We start from the raw sequence: 5,385 nt of genomic DNA, 5'->3' as shown, positions 1-5,385 counted from the left end.
TATCGCGCAGAGAAGGCATTGATTGTTTCTTGCCGCTAACGTACTTCACATACGACCAGAATCTCTTCGGATTTTCTGCCAGGTTTTAGACAAAGATTCGCTGTGGAAACTGTTATAAGCACCTCGCACTTAAATCTGCGCTAGATTTCGAGCTTCTGTAAAAGATTGCCAATCTTGTGGATTTTACGTTGGTTTAAATTCGGCATGTTTGTTTCGTTGTTTCTGCAACAGTGTTCTGACCCGTTTTGTATACCAAGGAGGATAGCTCCGTCGTTTGTTAATTTATTTGGCATAAATATCTCATTTTCTGCTCATACTATTTCTTTGAATTCGGTCCACATCTAGTCTGCATCGATATTATTAATTTGGAACGAGTGGAGCTTGTCTCTCAAGAAGGCATCAAGTGAATTTTTATCTGTTTTTTTGAATAGGTATATTTTTCGTTATTTCTTGAGGATTTGGGGGTTACAACATTCAATCTCTCTACGACAACCCTGTGTTCATTAATCCCTATATCCGTTTTGACGCTTGTTATTAACTCAAGATTTTTTGTTCCTAAGAGGTCAAGTGTGTTTTCACAACCGTTTACAGTTTGTGTGTGCCCATGAACTAACTGCTCGAATTAATATTCAGAGAATGCGTTCAGCACAATTTCGGATGGTGTTTCATGAAACATTTAAATATGTATTTTCGCCAACATATCGAGGGTAAATTAATGTCAGCACCAACTATAATTGTGTAAGTTGGGTACATGTTTGAAATACAACTCAACTTTTCTTTAAACTTTTCAGCAATCGTATAATCTGAATTGGGAGGTCGGTAAAATGACCCCGTTATTATTTTCTTGTCGTTGCCAGGAATGACCCCTGCCTGTACTAACTCACAGGAACTATTTACTTCAATTTCGCAACGAGATAAACTACTTGTAACAACAACAACCACGCCACCGCCAATTGTGTTTAGCCTATCTTTTCGGAACACCGTTAGGTTCTTTGCAAAAATTTCGGATGAACTCATCTCCGGCTTTAACCAGCTTTCAGTGCCTGTAACGATTTCGGCACCAGTGCTTTCTATCAGTGCTTGGAGCTCTGGTACTTTCCTAACACAGCTACGATAATTTCCAACTGTCCTACCGATGGTTCCTGCTCCTACGTTCTTCCAGTGTTCGGCCTGAACCCTTTGTGACTGAAGCCCTTTTTGTATTTTCCCGAGACTCTCTAACTTAAAAAACCGCCCAGCCCACGCCACACAGCCCCTGCTTCCCGTGTAGACCACTCCTGCATGTAGTGCAGAGCTGACCTACTCAGCAAAATCTGAAACCCTACCACCCTACGGTGCAAGTCGGGGAATCTGCAGCCTTCATGGTCTCAGAACAGTCCGAGCCTCTCATTCAGACCCGCCACTCAGTTCTGAAGCAGACATCAGCAATTGATCCTGTCGATTATGCTGCAAATAGTGAGTTCTGCTTCCTTCTCACCGGCAAGAATGGCAGTCTTTACCACTTTGGTTGCCCACTATAAACTAGAGAGGATCTCTTCCAATCCAAAGTGACACACATAATTGGTACCGTTTTGAGCTACCACCTACAGTTGGCTGCACCTTGTGCTCTTCAACACATCCAGAAGGACCCATTACATATCTGGAATGACTCCATCCAGTATGCACATACAGTGCTCATTGGCTTTCTTCCCCTTCTTGACAGCCATGTCCCTAAGGGGCCCCAAAAGGCGCCTAACGCTGGAACTCCCATCTATCAATCACCGCACCCTCTGTGATTGAGCGGATCTTGCAGGCTGAGTGGTTTTTCTCTGAAACAGGAGAGGCAACTGCATCTGGCTGAGTGACAGTGTCAGCCACAGACAGCGCCTGCAATCTTTTTGTCAGAGTAATCGGGGAGGCCTTACATGTGGTGCCCTGGGAAGCCTTTCGCCACCTGCCACACGCCAAGGCGACCTCCAACTCGACCTTGGGTGAGCAGTAACTGGGCTGGCCACCGGTGAGGACAGATCAGAGGATTCGGACGTGCTGAACGTCCGTTGCATTTCCATGGCCGACCCTCAGCTGTGCAGCCTCAAGCTGTGTAACCGAATCCACCACAGCTTGGATCAGAGAGCGAAGTGCTACCAACGGGGCTCGCATACACACACTACAATCACAGTTCCTATCCATACTAAAGACAACTGGAAACTACACAACTCAGATAATCGACACATGCTATGGAACTGTACAGTAGACCTGGAAGAAACTGCCAGAACTGTGTCTAATACATTAGATTAATATGCAGAGATTCAAAAACGAAACTAGTGAAGCACTCAGGTGAGACTAAATAAATTTCCCCTAATTAGGAACCTGTAATATGTCACAAAATCGGTTTACTTGCCGATGCAAACGAAAACGCGAGACCTGTGTCTATTAGATGGCAAATTAACACGCAGAAGTTCGAGAAACTAAATTAGCAAAGCACCGATTAAATTATACAATTCTAACTTTGTTAGGAGCTCGTAAAAGTCACAAAATCGGTTACTTCCCAGTTGCTGCTTGTGTCTCAGCCGGCTGCTGCTGCCTGGATATATATACGTTAAAGAAAGCTGTTACGCTACATACTTCATAATGAACACTTTTTTAGATTATTTTATATTGTAAACAGTTGGTTGTTACAGTTTGAGTAAATATTAATTTCGTGGGCAAAATGTGTAAAATATGAAAATTGTACTAAATGTAAAAATCATGTAGTTTTTCTTGTTGAAGAAGAACTACTTATCATCCACTTCAAAATCAGCAAAGTATTCAGAACCTGTAAAGCAATCCTTTTTGAACAACTGTAATTTTTTCACAGTCATTCGTGAAAAAGCGTTTAGAGGGGGGCCCAACCCACAGATTTTACATGCCAGCACTAGACTCTCCTACGAGTTAAACAGAGGGGCACAACAACAGTACATAATGACTACTAATATCTCCTATAGGTCCACAGCATAACATGAAACTTCCCCTTTAGAAAAATTTATACACGACTGTGCTTAAACTGACGCACAATATTTTTAGCGCAACGCAATCTGACTTTCAATAATCTCTACAAGAGAACGGCCCTGACTAACATTAACCTGTACTTTTCACAAATCACTTACCTCACAAAAATCTTGGTTACTCCCCCTACTGCAATACAGCATGCGCCACTACTGCCAGCTAAATAAAAGATTCAAACTATGGAAGGCACTAACTACTGATAGGGATAGTTAGCAAATGAAAGATATTAATAGAGAACAAACAATGTATTTACCTTGATATCATCATATATATATATATATATATATATATATATATATATATATATATATATATATATCAGTTCAAGACAAATTTCAACTCCGCCATCTCTCTCCCCACATCCACCACTGCTGGCGGCTCACCTCCAACTGAGCAACGCTACGCGCTGTTCACAGCCAGCTGCCTAACACTACAATGGCGAGTATTACAACAATGCAAAGCAGCCACAGACTGCACACAGCACAGCCAGTGATTTTCATACAGAGGTGGCGTTACCAACAAAAAAACCTAAACAGCCTACTTACAAACACTTTATGAAATCTGACCTCCTTACAAAACATTTACACACACACACACACACACACACACACACACACACACACACACAGACAGACACACAGAGTTTTCTACAAAACGATTTAGTAGCGCATATTAAGAGTTGAAACGTTTACTCTCACTCTCTGTTTTTTGACGCTGTTCCTATTTTTGTAGTTGTATAGGCAGCACATGCAGTTTTTTCTAGAAAAGACACACCAGCCGTATACCTTTAGCCTACAGACACAGCACGACACAGACACGTTTTTCACGCTGTTCATATTCTCGTGGTTATAGAGGTAGGGCCTGCACTTTTTCTAGAAAAAACACATCAGCCATATTCCTCAGGCCTACAGACACGACACAAAATTTCAGTTTGGCATAGAAAAAACACTTCTGCAGCAATATAACATCTTTGCTTCTTAGGTCGTCGCAAAGAAGAAAATTGGAGATGACTGAACGTGAGTATGCTGCATTTTAACTGTCAGTTATGATTGAGCAATGAGTTTACTGTGGTAAATGATACTTCACCTTGGTGTTCACAGTTTAGTTATTTCTTTTAACTGTGAAGTGGATAGTCATGGTGGTGTGTCAGAGGGAGATTCTGAACAGAAATTCACAAAATTTTATTGCAAAGAATCTATAGATGAATATGATCAGTATTTACAAGCTCTGGTCGAAGAGATGCAAGTTAAGAGTAGACTTCCACAGGGGAAGCAATCAAACAAACCAGGTTGGGTAGTTCAGATGGGTGCTATCGGTAATAAAACCAGTTTTTCGGAACAGAAATGCCTTTAAGACTTTGCCCATGTTCCCCAGCCGTTCAGGGCTGAGTGGTGGTTGCCTCGTGGCAGACAGTTTTTAAATGGGACAACGCATTCGCAGCAAAGCAAACGCTCCCATTAAATGATAGCTGTCTGGCTTTTAGGGAAGTCTCCCTGTGTCCAGTTGCGGCTTAACTGGAGTCCCGTTTTTCTTGATCGTCTGCTCATGAAGTATCAAAACATGAAGTCTTGAAAGATGAAAGATACAAATCGAGTCTCAATCGTCGGTAATGTTGTGACTGTGATCGTTTTTAGGCTGTTATCAAGTACTTGATGTAAGGACATCCCTTGGGTAATATAAACTGACTGTTGGCGTATTCTGGTGAGAATGTTTTCTCATTAAATGGTCCAGCTGGTGAGGCCTAGTACTATATTTGGGTTTTCTAAGCTCCTCACACATAGACACGAAGTTCCAAATTAATGGTGTGTTGAAGACTGGTAGAACAAGTAGCAGTGGTCAGCGTTGTAGTGAACGGCTAAGCAGAATCAGCCGGCCGGAGTGGCCGTGCGGTTCTAGGCACTACAGTCTGGAACCACGAGACCGCTACGGTCGCAGGTTCGAATCCTGCCTCGGGCATGGATGTGTGTGTTGTCCTTAGGTTAGTTAGGTTTAAGTAGTTCTAAGTTCTAGGGGACTGATGACCTCAGAGGTTGAGTCCCATAGTGCTCAGAGCCATTTGAAACCAAGCACAATCAAAGTCATAAAATGTAATATATCCATCATGCAATAATTAACATCGAGAAACTCAAACATGCAAGGTCGAAATTTCAATAATCGGGCGACACACAAATGCAAGTTTCAGAGATTCAGTGAGAGAGGGACTGGCAAGCGAATGGCTGCCAGGATGAACAGAGGTGTGGCACCAGTGACCACGGTGATCTCACACGCTAGCTTGGCTCTGAGCACTGTGGGACTTAACATCTGAGGTCATCAGTCCCCTGGAACTTAGAACTACTTAACCTAACTAACGTAAGGACATCA

Source organism: Schistocerca nitens, chromosome 7 (assembly GCF_023898315.1).
Source record: "Schistocerca nitens isolate TAMUIC-IGC-003100 chromosome 7, iqSchNite1.1, whole genome shotgun sequence".
Taxonomy (NCBI): Eukaryota; Metazoa; Arthropoda; class Insecta; order Orthoptera; family Acrididae; genus Schistocerca; species Schistocerca nitens.
Note: the sequence above shows the minus strand (reverse complement) of the source record.